The sequence below is a fragment of the Anolis carolinensis genome, unplaced genomic scaffold (assembly GCF_035594765.1).
Source record: "Anolis carolinensis isolate JA03-04 unplaced genomic scaffold, rAnoCar3.1.pri scaffold_10, whole genome shotgun sequence".
NCBI classification, from domain to species: Eukaryota; Metazoa; Chordata; class Lepidosauria; order Squamata; family Dactyloidae; genus Anolis; species Anolis carolinensis.
Genome location: NW_026943821.1, coordinates 27,047,113 through 27,072,540, shown reverse-complemented (window position 1 = coordinate 27,072,540; position 25,428 = coordinate 27,047,113). Strand labels below are relative to the sequence as shown.

Here is a 25,428-nt window from a genome sequence, read left to right as displayed (position 1 = left end):
TGGTTCAGTCTCTTCTCCCTTTGTTCTTCTAGCTAACAAGAAGCATCTCGCCATCTCTCCTGGCAAGATGTAACTATTTAGATGTTTGTTATTTTTCCTTTCTTATTTTTCCTTAGAAACCAGTCTAGAGTAGACTAGACAGCTCCCAAGCCTTTCTATCTACAATGGAGTTATTTTTACCAGAATAAATACTTTTTGAACTTTTACTGAGACTCTGCAGTCCATTGCAATCCTAAATGGGCAAAGGCTTCTCTTTGCTCGCCCCGTGTAAGTAACTGTTGCATTTGAAAGCTTTTGCTTTTGCTACCCTGCTGATTTTTGGTGGAATATCCCCCAGAGAGGGTTAACTTGAGTCTAACCGCTCAGAGATTACCACAACAGTGGTGACCCCCAACCACCACTCTAAACTCAAGACTTCCTAATGCCACGGACCTCTTAATACAGTTCCTCATGTTGTGGTGACCCCCAACCATAACATTATTTTTGTTGCTACTTCATCACTGTCATTTTGATACTGTTCTGAATTGTAATGTACATATCTCATATGCAGGATGTATTTTCATTCACTGGACCACATTTGGCACAAATACCCAATATGCCCAAATTTGAATACTGGAGTGGGGAGAGTTGGGGGAAATTCATTTTGTAGTTGCTGGGATTTATAGTTCACTTACAACCAAAGAGCATTCTGAACTCCACCAACAATGGAATTGAACCAAATGTGGCACACAGAACTCCCATGACCAACAGGAAATACTGGAAGGGTTAGGTTGCCATTGACCTTGAGTTTGGGAGTTGTAGTTCACCTCCATCCAGAGAGCACTGTGAACTCAAACAATGATGGATCTGGACCAAACTTGGCACAAATACTCAATATGCCCAAATGTGAACACTGGTGGAGTTTGGGGAAAATTGTCCTTGACTTTTGGGAGTTGTAGTTGCTGGGATTTATAGTTCACCTACAATGAAAGAGCCCCTTGAACTTTACCAATGACAGAATTGGGCTAAACTTCCCACACAGTTGGCCCATGCCCGATTTAGGCTCACATATTTCCATGTATGGCAAACAGAAGATGGATCGGACCATGGCGCCTTCAGGGCCAGAATTCGGGACCGTGGTCCAGTGTCCAAAGAATAGGCAGGCGAGCATGTAACCCACGGTTTGTGTGTTTCTGTCACCAACAGGATTCCGGCACACCAACTGCAGTCCCTGTTCCAAGCTTAGTGTCACATACGTTATCCTCTAAAGGCGAGCATTATAAGACATTACGTTCAGCGTCTAAAATTGCCTGGTTGCACCCCTGAGACCGAAATCTACTAGCAGACCTCTGAAGATCTGCAATAAATCAAAGGCTTCCCGCTCCCGAGACTTCCCGCATGAGAATGTGAGGCTGCAAGGACTGGGGAGGGCGGCCCAGGTGGCAGGCTGCTCCGTTGCTCAGGCCTTCGGCTCCGTGTTTCTCCTCCGCAAATCAGAAATGCAGGCTGAGTAATTTCTTGAGCGGCTTGAGTGGCGGAGGGAGCAAAGGAAGGGGCCTGAGGCTGCAAAGAATGGTGGGAGTTAGAGTCCAAAACACCTGGAGTTCTGAAGGAGCGACTTGAGAAACTGCAAGTTGCTTCTGATGTGAGAGAATAGGCCGTCTGCAAGGAGGTTGCCCAGGGGACGTTGCCCGGATGTTTTGATGTTTTTACCATCGTTATGGGAAGCTTTTCTCATGTCCCCGCATGGAGCTGGAGCTGAAAGAGGGAGCTCATCAGCTAGTGGAGCTCATTTCAGCAGTGGGGTGGTATGCTCCCTGGAATCGGCACCAGTGAGTAGCTTGGCTGCTAGGCTTGTGCAATTCGGCTGGAGGGCGATCCATTTTCGTATCCTAATTTTGTTAGGTACCCCGATCCGTTTTGCAGAGTCTTTTTTTAATTTATTTATTTACGTCATTCTATCCCGCCTTTCTCACCTGAAGGGACTCAAGGCGGCTTACAGATCTGGCAAGATTAAGTCCCAATAAAACAACAATACAGTAGAGTAAAAATACCAAGCAATAAAAACAATTAGGTATTAAATCACACGAAACAATATAAAAACTTAAGACATATAAAATGCATGAATCCATTCATCCAAAAACCTTGCACATAATCCATGAATCAGGCCATGTCGACGCCGTGAAATGTATTCGTTGAACGCTTATACGGATAACCAGGGCTCGTTGCTGACCTAGCAACCCGAAAGATAGTTGCATCTATCAAGTAGGAAATAAGGTACCACTTATAAAGTGGGGAGGCAAATTTAACTAATTTACGACGTTGGAATGAGGAAGTGCCGTCACAGTGGATGATGAAGCAGCTGCTCCCCCGTGGCCAGAATCGAACATCCCCTCAAGAGAAGGTTAAATTGCCTCTGCGTCTGTCTGTCTCTGTCTCGGTTTTATGTGTATATGGGCATTGAATGTTTGCCCTATGTGTGTATAATGTGATCCGCCCTGTGTCCCCTTCGGGGTGAGAAAGAAGGGCGGAATATAAATCTATATATATAAAAGAGTGATGGAATCCCGGCAGCGGACAAAACAACAAAACTACACATCCCAGAAACACTAAACTTGGCAGCACAATCCCTCATCCATGTCTCTACGTTCATACAACAAAAAGAAAAGAAAAATAAAGTCCTAATTAGAGGGAGAGGAATAATTGTTTTTATCCAATTGCTGCCAGTTAGAAGGCTAAGCTCCGCCCACTTGATCTACTAGCAACCCACTCAGCCCAGGGGACAGACAGAGTTAGGCCTCACTTAGGTCTCTTCCAAACTGCCTATAAAATACAGATTATCTGATTTGAACTCGATTATATGGCAGTGTAGACTCAAGGCCCTTCCACACAGCTATATAACCCATTCATAATCTGAGATGACCACCAACCCCAAAGTCAGACATGACTGAACTTAATGTCAGGGGAAAACCTTTACCCTTTACCTTAACTACCACCAATTCCTCAATACTTTATTTCCCATACCACCATACTTCGCCACAGCAATGCATGGCCAGGCATAGCTAGTACTATAAATAAAATAAATATGTGCTGCGTACTCCCAAATAGAAGGGAAGAAGCTGTGCCCAGCAGCCACGTGAGCTGTTTCGGGTGGAAAAAAATATGGTGGCTGAGCCCTTGCTGTTACAGCCACATGGAGAAGCTGAACAAGCCGAAGAAGCTGACGGAATACGAATCCATGCACAAGACCATTGGCTGCTGCTCTCTGGACTGGTTGAAGTTTCCAGGCACTTTTCAAGGGCAGTCCCAGGTAGACCGTATTACAGTAGTCCCATGCCTGGCTCCAATGTACAGTTGCAGGACAGCGCCACGCACCGGATGGCCCAGAATGCCTTGCAAGGCAAGGATTCTCAAGTAGAAAATAGCTTTTGTTTGCTAGCGCCGTCTGCAAACTCCGTCCCTTGTTTTCGTCTCCAAATCTCGGAAGGGAACCGTCTTGGGGGAACCGTCTGTGGCGCTTCTGCGCAGGCCGCAGAGAGAGAGAGAGAGACAGAGAGAGAAGTGTATCCTGTGTGAGTGTGTGTGTGTGTGCTTGAGTGTGTGCACAAATCCAGGCCGGCTTAATTGGCCTCCTTGGCGGAGTGGTGGAGGGCCATCTCCTCGTTCGTGACCTTGCTCCTGCGCATGGCGCACTGCGAGGAGCCTGGCTCTGCCAGAGCGGCGGGAGGGGCGGAAGAGCCCTCCCCGTTGCCTGGCAACCACACAGCTGTCTGTTGACCTAGAAGGAGCTGCTCACTCTTGACACAGCTGGTGTTTACATGGAGCCAAATCTTTCTCCTTCATGTTTGCATGGAGCACAGGCGAGCACAGGCACACACCTACTGTCGCTCTCTCCCCATCCTTGGCGCACCACGCACACTTTCCTTCCCCGGCTCAAAGGAAGAGACAAAAAGCGGGCGAGAGTGACTCTTCCTCGCCCTCTCCTCTCTTTCTCACACATGCACACATGCACTTCAGGGCTCGCTAATGGAAAAGAGGAAGGCCTCCATGCGGAGGTCAGGGCCACAGCGCATACTTCAGAGGCTCAGAGACGTGTTTCTCCCCAGCATGAAGAATGAACGCAGGCAGTTACAGGCAGAGCTGGCAACTAGGGTTAAGGATTGCTGCGCCCGCGCTTGTGCAAATGAATGGTTCCGGCTTTCCTAGGCTTTAACCCGCCCGTTGCACCCTGCAAATTGGAAAGCGGGGAAGGAAACGGCGCATGGGCGGAGGGAGTGCCGGACGAAAATCTGCTCTCCCTTGGAATAATGACTTTGGAGAACACTCTTTAATAATACTAATATAATATAACATAATATAATAGGGCCTCCTGTGGCGCAGTGTGTTAAAGCGCTGAGCTGCTGAACTTGCAGACCAAAAGGTCGCAGGTTCGAATCCAAGGAGCAGAATGAGCACCCGCTATTAGCCCTAGCTTCTGCCAACCTAGCAGTTCGAAAACAAGCAAATGTGAGTAGATCAATAGGTACTGCTTCTTTAGGCGCTCCATGCAGTCATGCCAGTGGCCATATGATCTAGGAGGTGTGTCTTACCCTAGCTTCTGCCAACCTAGCAGTTCACAAACATGCAAATGTGAGTAGATCAATAGGTACTGCTTCTTTAGGAAGGTAACGGTGCTCCATGCAGTCATGCTGACCACAAGATCTAGGAGGTGTGTCTTAGCCCCAGCTTCTGCCAACCTAGCAGTTCGAAAACATGTAAATGTGAGTAGATCAATAGGTACTGTTCTGGTGGGAAGGCAATGGCGCTCCATGCAGTCATGCCAGTGGCCACATGACTTAGGAGGGGTCTACGGACATGCAAATGTGAGTAGATCAATAGGTACTGTTCCGGCGGGAAGGTAACAGCGCTCCATGCAGTCATGCCTGTGGCTACATGACGTTGGAGGTGTCTACGGACAATGCCGGCTCTTTGGCTTAGAAATGGAGATAAGCACCAACCCCCAGAGTGTGAGTACATAAATAGGTACTGCTCTGGCGGGAAGGTAACAGCGCTCCATGCAGTCATGCCGGCCACATGACCTTGGAGGTGTCTATGGACAACGGCGGCTCTTCGGCTTAGAAATGGAGATGAGCACTAACCCCCAGAGTCGGGCACAACTAGACTTAACGTCAGGGGAAACCTTTACCTATTCCTAATATAATATAATATAATATAATATTTTTTTTGTAATATAATAACAAAATCTTATTTCTATCCCGCTCTATCTCCGCAAGGGCAACATTCAATGCCGTACAAAGACTGGACAACGACAACATGTCAACCCACCCAAATCCCAAAACAAATCCGCATCTACATCAAAAATAATAACACGTTATTAAAATTAAATGATAACATAGCAGATCCATGCACAAATAAAGCACTCGTGTGATGTCTGGCAACATCTGGGGGAACACAAAAAACAGTCCTTTTGAATAATACTTTCTTGTTTTGCTTTGTTGCCTCGTCCTGCAACCCATATTCATTGAGGAGCGGTGGAATCAATACTTTGAAACTCTCTGAGAGTGGGTCTCCAGACCAGGCTGCGAGCATGCCTGGAGCAAGCTGTGGGCGAAGAACCAGAAACCGGAGCCTAATCCAGCTGTCCTTAACTTGCCCTCGAGATATATTGGAGTAGCAGGATTTTACATTTTGGGTGGCCCAGGATAATGGGAGTGGTGCTCCAGCACATCCAGGGAGGCATCCACTTGGGAGGAGACGGAATGAGGACCAGTGAAGAAACAACAATAAGAAGGATGCTGGAAAAACCTGTTGCCTGAACTGGTCGTGGGGCTTCTCCGTGCCTAGTTTGGTCCCGGTCCATTGCTGGTGGGGTCACAGTATCTCTGGATGCAGGTGAACTACAACTCCTGAAAATCAAGGTCAATTCCCCTGAAACTTCTCCAGTATGTTTAGTTGGCCAGGAGGCTTCTCTGTGCCAAGTTTGGTCCACGTTGGTCATTCGTAGAGGTTGCAGTGTTTTGTTGAAGTTGGATCCAAAGCAGGTAAAAGTACTGCAAATCCCATCATCTATGATCCATCTATGGTCAAGACGACAGAATTGGATTGGACTGGTGGGGAAGGGGAGACCCATTAAAGGGTCAACCAGGGGCCACCCCCTCCCTCCTTTTCCACAAATTGGGTTTATGTAAACCTGAGAGCAACAAATACTATCACAATCCCTAAATTGGCCATTTTGCCCATCTATTTATTTATTAGCGACATTTATATCCCGCCCTTCTCACCCCAAAGGGGACTCAAAGTGGCTTACAAGCCATATGTACATACGATATATTATATTATTTGTATAGCACAATATAAACTTTATATATGACTAGCTGTGCCCGGCCACGCGTTGCTGTGGCGAAGTATGGTGGTATGGGAAATAAAGTATTGAGAAATTGGTGGTAGTTAAGGTCAAGGGTAAAGGTTTTCCCCTGACATTAAGTCCATTATAAATGGGTTATATAGCTGTGTTGAAGGGCCTTGAGTCTACACTGCCATATAATCCAGTGCAAATTAGATAATCTGTGGAAGAAGTCTAAGTGAGGCCTAAATCTGCCTGTCCCCTAACTGAAGCCTGGCTGTCCCTTGGTTGCTAGGCAACCAAGTGGGCAGAGATTAGCCCTCTAAACTGGCAGCAATTGGATAAAAAAAATTATTGCTCTCCCTCTAATTAGGACTTCATTTTTCTTTTCTTTTTGTTGTATCAACCTTGAGGCGTGGATGATGGGTTGTGTTGTCAAATTTTGAGGGTGGGGGGCCTGTACTTTTGTTGTTTTGTGAATTGCCGTGATGCCATCACTCTTTTATATATATAGACTATATTGTACTATAACATTATATTGTAATATTATTAGTAATATTACATATAAAATAAATATACTATTATAATAGTGTATTATTATTATTATTGACATTTATATCCCACCCTTCTCACCCCAAAGGGGACTCAGGGTGGCTTACAAGCCATATGTACATACAATATATTATATTATTCGTATAGCATAATATAAGCATTATATATTACTATATTGTACTATAACATTATATTGTAATATTATTAGTAATATTACATAAAATATAAATATATTATTATTATTATTATTATTATTATTATTATTATTGACATTTATATCCCGCCCTTCTTACCCCGAAGGGGACTCAGGGTGGCTTACAAGTCATATGTACATACAATATATTATTCGAATAGCACAATATGAGCATTATATATGACTATATTGTATTATAAGACTATATTGTAATATTATTAGTAATATTACATATAATATAAATATACTATTATAATAGTTTATTATTATTATTATTGACATTTATATCCCGCCCTTCTCACCCCAAAGAGGACTCAGGGTGGCTTACAAGCCATATGTACATACAATATATTATTTGTATAGCACAAAATAAGCATTATATATGACTATATTGTACTATAACACTATATTGCAATATTATTAGTAATATTACATAAATATACCATTATAATAGTGTATTATTCTACATCTGGATCATTAAATAGATGTGGGCGAAATGTCAGGAGAGAATACTTCTGGGACATGGCCATAACTCACAACCCCTGAGGATGCCTGCCATAGATGTGGGCGAAACGTCAGGAGAGAATACTTCTGGAACATGGCCATACAGCCCAGAAAACACACAACAACCCTGTGATTCCGGCCATGAAAGCCTTCGACAACACATTGAGTATCTCATTGCTACTCCTTAACTGGCAGCTCCGTTGCCAGGAGTTCCAGCCATTTGGAGCCTCCAAAAATGCTCTCCAGCTTGGACCTTGTGTGCTGCGATCGCAGATGCTTTGCTTGCACCTTCTGCGTCATTTGGCCTCTTTCTCTCCGCCGGGGCCTCTCTGAATCAGAACCAAGACACCGGAGGGAGTCAGGAAAGGAGAGAAGGAGACTCTGCAGCACAGATCCCTACCCAGGAGTCCCCCAGGTCGATGCCCTTGTCTTTCCTTTCATAGGGAAACAACAAAGATGCCAGAGATGCTGCGAAAATGAAAGCAGCAGGGGAGGTGGCAGGCGGAGAGTCTAGATTCAGCTTGGACTCGGTGCAGGAAATGGGCAGGAGGATTTTCACAGCAATCAACAGCACAGCCTGGCTTCCATGGGAGAGGGCAAAGTGGGTTGCTAGACCCCGGGGTGGGGATAAGGTGCTTTGGGCTAGCATTGATACAAGGAACAGCCCAGGAAAAGAAAGGTTGGCTCTGTAGTGGCATCTCGTTGTAGATTTATATGATGCAGTTCTAATGCAGAATGGTTTGAGTCTACACTGGCCATAGAATACATCCAATCTGCATTATATGAACACCAAACCCCAGAGTGAGTAGATCAATAAGTACTGCTCTGGCGGGAAGGTAACATTGGTGCTCCATGCAATCATGCCTGTGGCGGCATGACCTTGGAAGTGTCTCCGGACATGCAAATGTGAGTAGATCAATAGGTACGGCTCTGGCGGGAAGGTAACGGCACTCCATGCAGTCATGCCAGTGGCCACATGGCCTTGGAGGTGTCTATGGACAATGCCGGCTCTTCGGCTTAAAAACAGAGATGAGCACCGACCCCAGAGTTGGACACGACTAGACTTCATGTCAAGGGTCAGTGCCAGCCTATTCGCATACATTTGTATTCTCATGTCAGAAGCAACTTGAGAAACTGCAAGTCGCTTCTAGTGTGAGAGAATTGGCCGTCTGCAAGGACGTTGCCCAGATGTTTGATGTTTTTACCATCCTTGTGGGAGGCATAGGGGGCTGGAGCTGACAGGAGGAGCTCATCTGCTCTCTCCCTGGGTTGGATTCGAACCGCCAACCTCCAGGTCAGCAGTCTTGCCGGCACAGGGGTTTACCCAATTGCACCACCGGGGGCTCCTATTCGCATACATTCATGTTAATAATAATAATAATAATAATAATAATAATAATAATAATAATAATAATAATAATAATACATCACACAGTCCTAGACACTTGGGAAGTGTTCGACTTGTGATTTTGTGATACGAAATCCAGCATATCTATCTTGCTTGCTGTGTCATAATAAAATAATAATAATTTATTCTTGTATCTTGCCCCATCTCCCCAAGAGGACTTGGGGTGGCTCACAAGCCCAAATACAACTGTAAAAACAAATCCCAACACAACAATAAATACATCAAAATATAACATACAGCATCAACAATTTAAAAACATACACAATGACCACCATTCAGAGACCGGCCTGTCCCTTTCATGCACAGAAGTTCACTTTAAATGCTGGTTAACTCATTTTAAGAAGTATTCTGGGGTTGTTTTCTCCCTTTAACGCCTTCTTTTTCAAAGATCTTAGCTTTGAAACCAGTTCAAGGCAACCTCCAGCAGAAGAAAGAGGGAGGGCATCCTGCAAGCGGGAAACAAACAGCCTGGCTTGCAATGGTGCAAACATGGTGTGAGGAGAACAGTGTTATATAACACACACACACATACACACCCGCCCCAGCGACCCTGTCTTTAGCCATAAAAATGCTGGAATCGTGGGGTTCGCACTCTCTCTCCTCCTTCACCTTGCCAAAGCCCTCGAGTGCTCAGCTTGGACAAGACTTGTTGGCAAGAGCCAAGCTTCAAAGAGCCTGCTTGTATAAGCCTCCTGCTGCAGACAGATGAGGCTCTCTCTCTCTCTCTGAATCCTTTTCCCAGATGCTGATGTGCTGAAATCCTAGCTGGCAGGGAGCAGGAGCACATGCATGCGGAGGGGGGAGGCCAGCGGAAGAGAGAGACAGGCCCAAGGCTGTTCCCCTTCCACTCAGGCTGCAACGGCTCCTCTCAAGTCAGCAGAGCTTGCCGCAGAGCTTGGCAGGAGGGGGAAATCTTTACTTGGGGGGCTGCTGCGCCCAGAGTCTCACAGCAAGCAAGCTGTAGCCATAGCTCTGGGAATTGGAGTCCAAAACAGTACGATTCCCAACTACTTAAGTCCAGTTGTGCCTGTCTCTGGGGGTTGATGCTCATTTATATCTCTAAGCTGAAGAGCCGGTGTTGTCCTTAGACACCTCCAAGGTCATGTGGCCACAGGCATGACTGCATGGAGCGCCGTTACTTTCCCGCCAGAGCAGTACCTATTCATCTACTCACATTTGCATGTCCATACACACCTCCAAGGTCATGTGGCCACTGGCATGACTGCATGGAGCGCCGTTACTTTCCCGCCAGAGCAGTACCTATTCATCTACTCACATTTGCATGTCCATACACACCTCCAAGGTCATGTGGCCACAGGCATGACTGCATGGAGCGCCGTTACTTTCCCGCCAGAGCAGTACCTATTCATCTACTCGCATTTGCATGTCCATACACACCTCCAAGGTCATGTGGCCACTGGCATGACTGCATGGAGCGCCGTTACTTTCCCGCCAGAGCAGTACCTATTCATCTACTCACATCTGCATGTCCATACACACCTCCAAGGTCATGTGGCCATAGGCATGACTGCATGGAGCGCCGTTACTTTCCCGCCAGAGCAGTACCTATTCATCTACTCACATTTGCATGTCCATACACACCTCCAAGGTCATGTGGCCACTGGCATGACTGCATGGAGCGCCGTTACTTTCCCGCCAGAGCAGTACCTATTCATCTACTCACATTTGCATGTCCATACACACCTCCAAGGTCATGTGGCCATAGGCATGACTGCATGGAGCGCCGTTACTTTCCCGCCAGAGCAGTACCTATTCATCTACTCACATTTGCATGTCCATACACACCTCCAAGGTCATGTGGCCACTGGCATGACTGCATGGAGCGCCGTTACTTTCCCGCCAGAGCAGTACCTATTCATCTACTCATATTTGCATGTCCATACACACCTCCAAGGTCATGTGGCCACTGGCATGACTGCATGGAGCACCACTACCTTCCCGCCTGAGCAGTACCCATTCATACTACTACCCAGTAAGTAGTAAGTAAGTAAAAGTTTATTTGTATCCCACCCTCTCTCCCGAAAGGGACTCAGGGCAGTTTCCAATATAAAATCAGCATAAAACATTGTACAGTAAAACACTGAAAACACTATACAACGCTATAAGAATTAAAAACAAAAACAAAACATAACAATTGACTAAAACAATCACATAAACAGAAGGAATATAATCACTCAAATAACATATGAATCTGAAAAGAAAAAACAAAAAGACCACTGGGATGGAGGAGAGGATGGCCTGGAGGGACCACTAGAACTAAAATACAGTGTTAAATTCTAAAATGCTTTGGGGCAGAGGAATATAGTGCAATGTTTCTACTCACATTTGCATGTTTTCATACTGCTAGGTTGGCAAAAGCTGGGGCTAATAGTGGGAGCTCACCTGGTTCTCCAGATTCGAACCTGGCAACCATTTAGTCAGCAAGTTCAGCAGCTCAGCGCTTTAACACGCTGCGCCACCGGGGGCCCCATAATAATAATAATAATAATAATAATAATAATAATAATAATTGAGAAGTGTCTGACGTGTGATCCAATACATCAGCCAGCAGACTGTCTGCTGTGAACTCATCTTGTTGTGTTTCAAATAGTAGTAGTAGTAGTAGTAGTAGTAGTAATAATAATAATAATACAGTAGAGTCTCACTTATCCAACACTCGCTTATCCAACGTTCTGGATTATCCAACACATTTCTGTAGTCAGTGTTTTCAATACATTGTGATATTTTGGTGCTAAATTCGTAAACACAGTAATTACTACATAGCATTACTGCATATTGAACTACTTTTTCTGTCAAATTTGTTGTATAACATGATGTTTTGGTGCTTAATTGGTAAAATCATAACCTATTTTGATGTTTAATGGGCTTTTTCTTAATCCCTCCTTATTATCCAACATATTTTCTTATCCAACATTCTGCCAGCCCATTTATGTTGGATAAGTGAGACTCTACTGAAATAATAATAATAATAAACCACTTTATTTATATCCCGCCACCATCTCCCAAAAAAAGATTCAGGGTGGCTTACGTGACAACAAAAGTGCAATATAGATCATATAAAATACAAAAAAAGTTTGCCAAAATCAATGAGCAAGACCAAGTAACATAAAATAACAACTTACAACAATTAACAGAATATGATTGGAATTCAAATAAACACAAAGACTAAAACACTCCAGATGTTCATATCCTGCCCTATACCTGAGAATAATAATAATAGTAATAATAACAACAAAAATCTGCACGCATCATCCGAAAATACATCACACAGTCCTAGACACTTGGGAAGTGTTCAACTTGTGGTTTTGTGAAACGAAATCCAGCATATCTATCTTGTTTGCTGTGTCATACAACGTTGTTGTGTCAATAATAACAACAACAATAATAATATCAGGTATCAGGACCTCAAGATTGAACTTCAAATAATCTAATAACGAAAAACAACAGGAAAAACTCAGCCGCTCTCAGGACCTCAAGATTGAACTTCAAAGACTCTGGCAGAAACCAGTGCAGGTGGTCCCGGTGGTGATGGGCACACTGGGTGCTGTGCCAAAAGATCTCAGCCGGCATTTGGAAACAATAGACATTGACAAAATTACGATCTGCCAACTGCAAAAGGCCACCCGACTGGGATCTGCACACATCATCCGAAAATACATCACACAGTCCTAGACACTTGGGAAGTGTCTACCTCACAACCTCTGAGGATGCCTGCCATAGATGTGGGCGAAACGTCAGGAGAGAATACTTCTGGAACATGGCCACACAGCCCGAAAGACACACAACAACCCACTTGGGAAGTGTTCAACTTGTGATTTTGTGATACGAAATCCAGCATGTCTGTCTTGTTTGCTGTGTCATACAACAACAACAACAACAACAACAACAACAACACATCACACAGTCCTAGACACTTGGGAAGTGTTTGACTTGTGATTTTGTGATACGAAATCCAGCATGTCTGTCTTGTTTGCTGTGTTATACAATAATAATAATAATAATAATAATAATAATAATAATAATAATAATAATAATAATACACCACACAGTCCTAGACACTTGGGAAGTGTTTGACTTGTGATTTTGTGATACGAAATCCAGCATATCTATCTTGTTTGCTGTGTCATACAATAATAATAATAATAATAATAATAATAATAATAATAATAATAATAATAATAATAATAGGATGTACTGATGTGGCAATGCCCAACTTCCACTTAAAAGCTCCCCAGGACTGCTGCAAGTGTATGGTGTGGGAAATATCTGGTGGCATGTTTTGATGCCAAGGAACAAGGGGGGAAAGTAGAGGGCATCTGGGAAGAGGGAGGCAGGAGTGACGCAGCGCCTGATCCCTTTGCCGCTCTCATGAAGCCTTGGGAATGATTCACCGGTGAGTAAGGGGCGGCGCGTGAACTGGCTCTCCAAAGCAGGAAGGAAGGAGCCTGGATCCGAAAGGACCCCGTATCCAGGGAGATAGGAGAGCAAGTTGTTGCTGGGTTTTGTTTTTTTTCTTTTCAAAAGGCGACCTGTGGTATTTATTTTCCTCAGGGCCCCAAATTGTTAGAGGGAGAGTTATCAGTGAAGGCAGAAGCTCTCCACGGTTTCCTGTCTGTGCACGGAGAGCAGGCTCCTAAGGGAAAGGATTAGGGGGATTATATTATTATTGGTTATCGCTGGGAGGAGGTGGGGGACAGCAAGGAAGAAACCTCTGGTGCTGGGGATTCGGCCTAATCAGAGCAATTATTAGCTCTGCTCGTGGAGCTCGCTCAGCAGGACGGTTTCGACAGACCCATCCGCCTCCCCTTGCCTTTCTTTCCGGGGACCCAGAGGTTGGAAAAGGTACTGTGGGGACTACAGCTCCCAGAATCCTTACCTTGCATGGCCACTGTCTGTTAGAGTCCATGGAAGTAATGAGTTGCTGTGGGTTTTTCATGGCCATGTTCCAGAAGCATTCTCTCCTGAGTTTCTCCCACATCCTCAGAGGTTGCGAGGTCTGTCTGGAAACGAGGGAAGTGGGGTTTATTTATTTGCAGTTTATTTATTTACAGTATATATATTCCGCCCTTCTTTCTCACCCCGAAGGGGACTCAGGGCGGATCACAATGCACACAAACATGGCAAACATTCAATGCCATTAGACATACGACATATATAGAGGCAAATTAACATTTTCCAGCTTCCGGCTTCATGAAGGTATGCTCAATTCCGGTCACAGGGGGAGCTGCTGCTTAATTGCCCACTTGTGACACCGAGTCCTTGATGGAGTACTTCCTCATTCCTTTCCGCACACTGCTGGAAGTTTTTAACTTGTCGTAAATTAGTTAAATTAGCCTCCCCGTATAAAGCAGTACCTAGATTTCCTACTCGACCGATGCAACTGTCTTTTGAGCTGCATAGGTCAACAGCAAGCTAGGCTATTAATGGTTAATCCGACGCGGGCTTTGATCTCGTGACCTCTTGGTCCGTAGTGATTTATTGCAACTGGCTACTAAGCAGCTACTTTGATGAAAATCTAGAGAGTTACTTTCTGACAATTGGGACATTCTTGGTCTCCCAATGTCAGAAAGTAACTCCCTAGATTTCCAGAAAAGTAGCTGAAGTTACAAATACACAACAAAGGAAATGCTTTGCTATTTTACAATAGCAACTGTATCGATGTGTCTTTATTATATGGAAACGCAGTGTAACGTGTTCTTGGCAGCCAGTGCCTTCTTCCCAAGCTCTGATTCCTTTGTTCTGTCTCTTTAAAACAGCGGCTTCTTCCCGCATCAACTAGCAGCCTGGGACGGCGCATTCCTTTGAGCTATGGCAAATGGTATTTTCCACTACTGCTGAGAAACATCTGCCTGGCTGGCAGACAAAGCAGGACTACGGATTCTTCCAATCCCAGGCCTCACCACAAACATGTGTGTTTCCAGGCTCATTTCAGAGCTTGCATTGACTGTTGCACTGCCATCTTATATCCATTAAAGTATCCGTTTAGAAGGCCTGTGCTGAGTTCTGTGACTGGAGTCATCTAAAGCTCCCACGATCAGGAATTTTAGTTTCAATAAGACTGGATTCTCTGTCACAGGACTTCTCTAACTTCACTCATTTGACCTTAATACATTGGGATGCGATCCGTTTATAACAGACCTGGACAAACTTTGCCCCTTCGGGTGTTTTGGACTTTAACTCCCACTCCTGGCAGGAATCAGCCAGGTCTTAAAGCTGCAAGGCTTTTCAATGCTAATCAAGGGGATTAACTGCAACATTCACACTTGAGTTCTTTCTCCCACCCTGGACCTTCCACAGGGATATAAACCTCAACAGACCTCACAACCTCTAAGGATGCCTGCCATAGATGTGGGCGAAACGTCAGGAGAGAATGCTTCTGGAGCACGGCCATACAGACCGGAAAACTCACAACAACTCAATCAGTTGCCAGTTAATACCTCCTAAACAAAGTATGCCCCCAGTCCAGTTTTTTGCAGGCTTTGCGAGTGTAAGAGAGAACCAAATCCTGTTCTGAAGTGTCACAGATTGTTGTGCACATTGGAGAAGTTTTCATTACTTTGGTGGCGCAGTGGGTTAAACCCTTGTGCCAGCTGAATTGCTGACCTGAAGGTTGGGTTGTTGACCTGACGGTTGGCAGTTCGAATCCACAAGACAGGGTGAGTTCCCGTCTGTCAGCTCGGGAACATGAGAGGAGCTTCCCAGCAGGATGGTAACACATCCGGGCGTCCCCTGGGCAACATCTCTGTAGATGGCCAATTCTCTCACACCAGAAGCGACTTGCAGTATGTTTTCAAGATGCTTCTGACATGATAAAAAAAGTCTAGTTTGAGATAATTTTCTGTACTAACCAGCCAAGGCATCTTACAGCAAAAACAGCAAGCACTGGTCCTGAAACCTATTGAACGGCAGTGCTATATTTTGCCACATATTTTCTGACTAATGGAAAAGAGAAACAAATATATGAAAATATCACAAGGAGAGCACTTGCAGCTTTGCCGTAGTCGCCTCATTATGTTTGCACCTCTCACATTCCCTTGTCTCACATTGGGCCTTCCTCTCTGGCACTCGTCACCACTTATATCTGCCACTCTTGCTCCTTGCGCACTCTTCATTGTTTTGCTTATAGCTTGGCCATGCTTTGCTTTTGGGTCCTGCTCTTGCCCTTGCATGTCTCACCCTCCCTCTCCTCATCCTTCTTCTCCTCTTCACCTTGTGCTGCCACATTCCTTCCCTCCTTTGCCTTGCACCCATGTGCGGAACCTCTCACGTTCCCTCCTTTTCTCCCCAGCTCTGCAAAATGCGTGCCTCCCCCTCCCCTTCCCATTTCACTTTATGTTGCCACCTGCCTATATACTCTGAAGGAGCAGAGCCTGTGCGCAAAGCTATCAAATGCCGCTTTAAACAAAAGGCAGGAAGCCAGACAGGTAAAGGTAGTGAAGCTTCAATGGCTGCAAGGCAAAGAAAGGGAGCAGAAAGAAACAAAGCAAAGGAGCAGGAGCAACTGCAAAATGAGAGGCACATGTGAAATGGGCAAGGCGCAGGGATGGCTTCGGAAAAAGGCAAACACCAAAAAAGAGTGGGCCAGAACAGCGATTCCAGACCATTTTCCAGAATATGGTTTTTTTTTCTTCTCCCAGAATGGATACTACTACTACTACTATTACTAATAATAATAATAATAATAACAACAACTTTATTTTTATACCCCGCCCCATCTCCCCGAAGGGACTCAGGGCGGCTTACATGGGGCCTTGCCCAATACAACAATCAAACATCAATACAAAGCAAGAGCACAATTAACCCAATAAAAACATCAACATCAGTAAAAAACAATCATTAAAATCAGCAAGAAGCATACAATGTTAAAAACTAGAGAAGCAGTCGCACTGGAATTTCTATGGCTAAAAAAAATCCAAAACGTTTTGCAAAATTCTAAAAGAAATCCCCACTTGTTGCAAAATCCCATAACAAAACCTTTTTTTGCAAAATTCCAAAATGAAACCCCCCATTTTGCAAAATTCCAAAACAAAGCCGCACGTTTTGCAAAATTCCAAAACCAAAGCCGCGCATTTTGCAAAATTCCAAAACAAAACCCCAAATTTTGCAAAATTCCGTAACAAAAATTCCATCTCATCTAGTCCAATTGAGTTTGGTAGGTTGGACTTCCTGTGAAATTAGTTTTGAGGGGTATCTTCTGCAGAGCAGATGCTTTGACTGGAACGGACACAAGAAAGTGGTTCCTGTGGAATGGCTGTGGCCAGGCATATTATGTGTTTGCATGACATGCCGAATCGTTATCTTCTATACAATAATTACAGATGCAGGAGCCACCTCCTCTTTTCACAGTAGCAACTCTGATTCCCAGCCTTATTTAAGATGGAAGGACAAATCTTGCACAGAACCCCAGGAGTGCCAGCTGCATAAGTGAGAAACAGGTCCAATCCTACCACCCATCCCTTCAAGCATCAGAAAGCATGTGTGCATGAGGGAGAGAAAGAGAGAACGCATGAATGAGCCTAGTGGCAAGCTGTGGGAAGGTAGAGCTGCATACCAAGCAGTCTGCCCAGAGTTTGACAAACCGGTTTGCTCACATCCAGTGCAGTGGAGGGTTCTGTTGTGTCACCAGTGTTGCAAGAGGATTCGGCTTCCAGTCCATTCAGCTCGCGCATGGGGAATTACCTGCGCAAAGGGAGGGTATTTCCAGCTTTTTTTTTGCCTCAGCCTTTCCTGTTGCCTTGGCCAATGCTGGTGACAAAGGTTGCAAGAGAAGGCCCTCACCCACCCCATGGAAATTGATTTATCTTGCAACCAGTTTCCCACTTTGTGTACTATGCAAGAACCTCCAGTCCTTCCCTGTTTGCAGAATGCAAAATCTTGGCTGCCGGCCAATTAAAGATTTTTAGTCAACTTAAACATGCGGCTTTCCGGCAACAGCTAATCCATGCATCGACGGGTTTCAAACAGCAAAATGGCTTGCATCCAACTGCACATGGATGTGTAAAGTGGCCAAGATGTGTACAAAAAAGGATGTAGATCCACTCTCTTTAGCAGTATAAGAGAAGAAAGGATTTGGCAAGCACCATCCAGGACATCAATGTCGCAGGATACAAAAAGTTGCATCTGCTGCAGTTCTACCTCCCTGTGCAAATAAAGTTGCTGATGGACATTGCAGGTCCTGAATGTTCAGGTGCCATGTATCTAGAGATGCGTGAGGGATGAATTCCCGGTGTTTCTAATTCTCCTGGATACAAATACACCAGCAGCTCAGTGGTTTAACCTGCTGCACCACCGGGTTAACTATGCCTATTTCCTCTTATTCATGCTTCTAAAATGCATGTTCTTGTAATATATGTGTTGTGCAGCTTTGGGCTTTCCTTTCACTTCTGAGTGCATCAACAGCTGCACGTCCTTTGGCTTGAGTCCTGTTGCATCATTGGCTACAACTCTACTTGTAGAGCTTGCTGTGGGCTGGGCAGACCCAAACTTTTCTATCATTGCCAATTCCTTTTCTTCTTCTGCCATTTTCTTGTTTTCTTCCACAACTACTTTTGTTGTCCTTTGCTTCTGTTTATTTATTTGCAACCTGCTTCTCCCTCCCTCCCTGTCTCTCCCATTTTCGGCATCCTCTCCTTCCATCTGCCGCTCTTTCTGCCCTTCCTTTTCTGCCTCGACTTGCAGGCTGCCAAGGGGATGGCCAGGTTATTGTCACCAGAGACTCTGAGCCAAATACTTGCAGAGGGCTTTTGAAATGTAGGCTGCGGGCTATAAACAGCTCTAGCTCACCTCGCTGTGTTGGGGGACTCAATGCCATTCTTCTTCTTCCAGGCGAACAGAGGCCTGGAGAGAGCGAGAGAGACAAATCTGGCAGACTTCTCTCCTGTGCTTTTCCATTGGGCCACATTTCCTTTCTCACCTGGCTGTAATGCTAAGGAAGGAAGGAAGGAAGGAAGGAAGGAAGGAAGGAAGGAAGGAAGGAAGGAAGGAAGGAAAGAAGGGGCTTTGCTTTTTGGAGGTAGCTGGTGAGCAAAAGGTTGCCGTGTGTCTCCATGGAGACAAGACAGCAAGCCAGACAGTGCATGTGTAGATCTGAGGTTAAAGCTGATTAGCAAATGTCAGCGGGATCATGGCAGCAGTGTTTCTCGGACTGCCCTCCATCAGCGTTGGCGTGAGTCCCTGCCAGAGAGGGAAACGCAGCAGTCAAGGGCAGGCTGAAAGGAGCGGAGTGAGGGCTGGGAGAGGGGGCCCTGCCTTTGAAAGCTTCTGCTCCTTCTTCCAAGGCGCAACATTAAAGAATTCAACAACAGAGAACCTTTCTGCAGCTGCAAAGCGTATCACCATCACTGCTGCTTTACCTTTGACCATCAGCACAGCAAACGCCTTCCTATCCAGGCAAATTTGTTTTCTTTTTCTTTTTTTCCCAACTGCCTTCAACAACTTCATGCATTCGATTTATAATTCAGTTCAAATCAGATAAATGTATGATCACTTCACGTTATAGCATCTCTATAAATAACTTTCCTGACCTCCAAGCGTGTCATAACTTAAAACAAATAAATAAAATTGACACATAATAAAAACATAAACAAAGCCATGCTTTCAAACAAAGCCAAAATGTTACAGTAGAGACTCACTTATCCAAGCCTCGCTTATCCAAGCCTCTGGATAATCCAAGCCATTTTTGTAGTCAATTCCATACCTCACAACCTCTGAGGATGCCTGCCATAGATGTAGGCGAAACGTCAGGAGAGAATACTTCTGGAACATGGCCACACAGCCCGAAAGACACACAACAACCCTGTGATCCCGGCCATGAAAGCCTTCGACAACACTTTGTAGTCAATGTTTTCAATATATCGTGATATTTTGGTGCTAAATTCGTAAATACAGTAATTACAACATAACATTACTGCGTATTGAACTACTTTTTTCTGTCAAATTTGTTGTATAACATGAAGTTTTGGTGCTTAATTTGTAAAATCATAACCTAATTTGATATTTAATAGCTTTTCCTTAATCCCTCATTATCCAAGATATTTGCTTATCCAAGCTTCTGCCGGCCCGTTTAGCTTGGATAAGTGAGACTCTACTGTATTAAAATCTATTATGTGCCTGGGGGAAAAAGGCCCTGTCTTGTTTATCCAACATTCTCTCTCTTGGTGGCCAAACAGTGGTTCATACAAGATAATAAATAATGCAAGCAACGTGTTAACAAACAATACAGTAAATAAAACAGTATGCACACTAATAATAAGTAACTAAGTAAAGCAAAGAAATTGGAACAGGAATGCATATCTGACACCGTGGTGAGCAAAATGCTACCATGAGACGCATGCAGCCTGCAGCGCCAAATACAGTAGAGTCTCACTAATCCAAGCTAAACGGGCCGGCAGAAGCTTGGATAAGCGAATATCTTGGATTATAAGGACTGATCAAGGAAAAGCCTATTATACATCAAATTAGGTTATGATTTTACAAATTAAGCACCAAAACTTCATGTTATACAACAAATTTGACAGAAAAAGTAGTTCAATACGCAGTAATGTTATGTTGTAATTACTGTATTTATGAATTTAGCACCAAAATATCACGATATATTGGAAACATTGACTACAAAAATGGCTTGGATTATCCAGAGGCTTGGATAAGCGAGGCTTGGATTAGTGAGACTCTACTGTATAGTTTTTCAAAGCAAAAAATTGCACCAAAGTGTCCTCTAGGTTAGGGGGAACTTTCGTATTTGCCCCTTCTGTGGGCAGCAAGATTTTGCAAAAAATTCAAAATGTTTTGGGGTTGTTTTTTTTTTTGCTCCCAAATTCCCTCTAGGAAATGCGTGTCATTTCCCCCCACTTTTGGGTACTCTATGGGCCAATGTATGCCTGGGGAAGACTGATGTGAACAGGAAGTGAAAAGGAAGTGACTCCCTATTGTTCGAAAACATCCCCTCCTGTGGCTAAAATAGGCCAGAAAAACATTTGAAAAGGTTGAAAAATCTCCAGAGGGTGCCGGTGGCCATATGGTTGCAAAAAAGGATTTGTTTTTTTGGGGAGGGGTACTGCCCTCTAGTCTTCCCTATTGCTTTTTCCTGATTAGCACATATGCCCATGTTTCTAAACTACCTAGTAGTAGTAATAACAATAACAACATTTTTTATTTATTACCTGCCTCTCTTGGTGCTCCATGGCAAGGTACAATAAAGTCAAAAACATATAAAGATAAAATAGATACAACGGGGCAATTCCAACTTGGAACTAACTATTGTTACTTATATAACCATCCTGCTTAGGCTCAGGTGACTTGGGGACAGGTGATGGCATTTACTGTTGCCATCCTGTTGCCATCATAGCTGCAACCATGGAGTGCAAAATTGCTCCTGGTCATTGATTTTTGCCATTGCTGGGCAGTGGAGCCCTTCCTACCACCAAGTACAGACATTGACTCATTGCCACAGCATCTGAACATGCAGATTCTCCCAGGGTTGATTCGGAGTCCTCCGCTCTACATCCACCCTGAGGGATGTGGCCCATGTAGATGCAACCCCAGCTTCCCCGACTTAAACCACAGCAAGTACTAAAGCTGTGCAGTACAATCCCATGCCTGCCCATGCCTACTTAAAAGCAAATCCCATTCAGTTCAATGGGCCCAGTTCCCAGGTAAGTGAGTGCACAATTACATCCTTAGCTGATCTAACAAAGCCACTGATGTAAACCCACATAAGCTTGCAATCGTCTTAATTTATTTAGATGTATGGCCCTGCTAAGAATCAAGAGAGGCATGGGTCAGAGTTGCTACATAAAGGCTCTTGTGTGTGTTGAAGCAGCGAAAGCTAAATCGTTATTTGCTGACCTTTCCATGACTTTAGTTTCTTCACTGCTCCTTCTGCTGTGAAATTGGGGAGGGGAAGAAATGCGCAAGGACTGGGCTCCAACGAAACAATAATCCATAGCAAACTGAGCAGGGTGGTAAAGAGAGATCGGGAGGGGGTGAGTGGGAGGAATGAGGAAGGTGCATCGGCTCTGCATAGCAAGCCATGTTCAGCTCCTGATTCTTGTTATGTGCCATCATTCATTGCATTGTGCTTTTGGGCACTCTGAAAGTCTCACTGGGAGGGAGGACAAGGACAAGCAGGACATAATGCTGTGGAGCCGTACATTTCTGTTGCTACGCAGCCTCCCTGAGCCTGGTGCCCTCCAGGTGTGTCTGATGGTCCCCAGATGGCATCGGCATGTCCTACTTTGCAAAACCATTCGGTGAAAGATGGACACAAACTCATCTGTATCTTCTATTTTATAGAGAAGTTTATCATGTTAAACATTATATATGTTTTGAAAGATGTCAGTAAAATTAATAATTATATATTTTTAAAAGATAACAATTGGGCCGGGCTGTGGCGCAGGCTGTTGAGCAACCAGCTGCAACCAGCTGAAATGAATCACTCTGACCAGGAGGTCATGAGTTCGAGGCCAGCTCAGAGCCCCGTGTTTGTCTTGTCTTTGTTCTATGTTAAGGCATTGAATGTTTGCCTTATATGTGTAATGTGATCCGCCCTGAGTCCCCTTCGGGATGAGAAGGGCGGAATATAAATACTGTAAATAAAAAAATAAATAAATAAACATAAATTATGCAAGGTAACGTCGTTCCTGAAAAAGTGCCTTGCCAACTGAAGTGGATTCTATGATGTGGCATGCACATGCACCATTAATGTTCCAAATGTGCAGGTTCTACTGTGTGGCTCCAGTCAAAATACCAAAGGACAGGATGCAGGTTGGAGCTGTGATGGGTCATAGTGCAATACATAGTTCTCCAGGCCACAGTAACAAATGTTCCTCAAGCGTGGGGACTTGCCTAATAAAAGTAAGACCATTTAGCTTTTCTAAATCATGGTGAAAAATCGCAGATGATTTTACATTAGCTGGGAAAACCCAGCTTCTTATGTAAATGTAAACTATTTTATAAAATATTGGGACGTGAGCGCCGTTATTTCTGGCTTTGCTAAAAGGAATCTGGCAAGAAATACTGCAAGTCTCTGGAATCTGGAGGCACTGTTGACATTTCTGTTGCGATTCTGTAAGAATGTCGACATCGTTGGTCTGGTTTTGTGCAGATACAACAAAACCCGACAATGGATGACTCCTAAATCTAACACTGGCGCATGAGGCTTAAACAATGGCTTGTCTAGTGATGAATGCTGGCTTGGAGCCTGGAATATGGGAATATGAGGATGCTCATGCAGGGAAGACATCAGGAAGCTCCTCTTGTGGGACGTGGAGGGAAACAATGTGGGGCAGGGATGTTATTTCCATAAAGCCAAGGATCAATATATGTAATCAAAAATATTCAAGATTATAAAACTATATTAAACTAACATTCCAAAGGCTTTGGAAAATCAGATCTTTAATTGAGATGTTACACTATTATGTGTCAATGTGTAAGCCCCCCTGAGTCCCTTTGGAAAGATGGAGGCAGGGTATAAAAATAAAGTTATTATTATTATATTATTATTATTATTATTATTATATACAGTCATATTGTATTGTATATGTTATGGCAAGTTATGTTATGGTATATGTTACACTATTAAGTGTCAATGTGTAAGCCCCCCTGAGTCCCTTTGCGGAGATGGAGGCGGGGTATAAAAATAAAGTTATTATTATTATTATATAAAGTCATATTGTATTGTATATGTTATGGCATGTTATGTTTTATGTTATACTATTAAGTGCCAATGTGTAAGCCGGCCTGAGTCCCTTTGGGGAGATGGAGGCAGGGTATAAAATAAAGTTATTATAATTATCATCATCATCATTATTATTATATACGGTCGTATTGTATTGTATATGTTATGGCATGTTATGTTATATGTTATACTACTAAGTGCCAATGTGTAAGCCGGTCTGAGTCCCTATGGGAGATGGGAGGTGGGGTACAAGTAAAGGCTTACTACTACTATTACTACTCGTCATCGTCTCACTCGTTAATTTATAAATATATAATATATTGTATATACTTATAATATTGATAATAATATTATAATGGAATACAATATTATACTACTAATACAATATAATACAATTAATTATATATTATATATTAAATGTAATATTACTAATAATATTACTATATAATGATATAGTACAATATACAGTAGTCTCACTTATCCAACGTAAACGGGCCGGCAGAATGTTGGATAAGCGAATATGTTGGATAATAAGGAGAGATTAAGGAAAAGCCTATTAAACATTAAATTAGGTTATGATTTTATAAATTAAGCACCAAAACATCATGCTATACAACAAATTTGACAGAAAAAGTGGTTCAATGCGCAGCAATGCTATGTAGTAATTACTGTATTTACGAATTTAGCACCAAAATATCATGATGTATTGAAAACATTGACTACAAAAATGCGTTGGATAATCCAGAACGTTGGATAAGCGAGACTCTACTGTAGTAATTTAATGCTTATATTGTGCTATGCTAATAATATATTGTATGTTCATTTGATTTGTAAGCCGCTCTGAGTCCCCTTCGGGGTGAGAAGAGCGGGATATAAATGTAGTAAATAAATAAATAATATTACTACTATTATCGTTATAGTAACTAATAGGCATGGGCAAACTTCGGCCATCCGGGTGTTTTGGACTACAACTCCCATAATTCCTAACAGCCTACCAGCTGTTAGGAATTATGGGAGTTGCAGTCCAAAACACCCGGAGGGCCAAAGTTTGCCCATGCCTAGTAACTAATTTTTCACTAACTATACTATAGAAACATTTTAGAAACGAAATGCCCGTTTCGTAATGGCTTTTGAACCATTTTTTCAAGGGCTGACAACAATAGTCAATACAACAGAAATAGATGGGTGCAGGAGGCTCCCTTTTTTCCTCGCGCGAAAAAGGTATGGAGCCCCGCCCCCTGCCTCGAAGCCCCGCCCACAAGGAGATGGCCCACTTTTCTGGCCTGACAGAAATACCTCCACACCACTAGGGGGCGATGTGTTTTCAGACCATAATGTTAATTGGTCTAAGTAGATAGCCCAGGCATGGGCCAACTTGGGCCTGGGTTTTGGACTCCAACTCCCATCATTCCTCACAGCCTCAGGCCCCTTCGTTTTCCCCCTCAGCCGCTTAAGCGGCTGAGGGGGAAAACGAAGGGGCCTGAGGCTGTGAGGAATGATGGGAGTTGGAGTCCAAAACGCCTGGAAGCCTGAGACAGCCTCCTCTTAAACTCTCGCCAACTCTTTTTATTTCAAACCTCCTTCTCGGGCCTCTTGAAAACTTCCACCGCCATTGTTTACACTCGCCTGGGTGTGGCCGCTTCCGGGGAGGAGAATGAGGAAGTCTGGCGCTTACGCAAAGCACGTAAAAGGAACGTTTGACAGGCAGGAGGGTCCGACCAATGAGACGGAGGCGGGAGGCCGCTGAGGAGCCA

The 25,428-nt window shown here is 44.0% G+C and overlaps 2 long non-coding RNA genes across 2 annotated transcripts; one reads left to right on the top strand and one right to left on the bottom strand.

The window, feature by feature from the left end:
* Positions 1-10,977: 10,977 nt before the first annotated feature.
* On the bottom strand, positions 10,978-25,327 carry LOC134293747 (uncharacterized). The gene is made up of 3 exons (XR_010000708.1): positions 25,252-25,327; positions 13,877-14,000; positions 10,978-13,633 (listed from the first exon to the last, which is right to left on the bottom strand). It is a non-coding gene; the product is annotated as an uncharacterized LOC134293747 (long non-coding RNA).
* Positions 13,631-22,629, top strand: LOC134293750 (uncharacterized). The gene is made up of 2 exons (XR_010000711.1): positions 13,631-13,842; positions 14,757-22,629. It is a non-coding gene; the product is annotated as an uncharacterized LOC134293750 (long non-coding RNA).
* Positions 25,328-25,428: the final 101 nt, after the last annotated feature.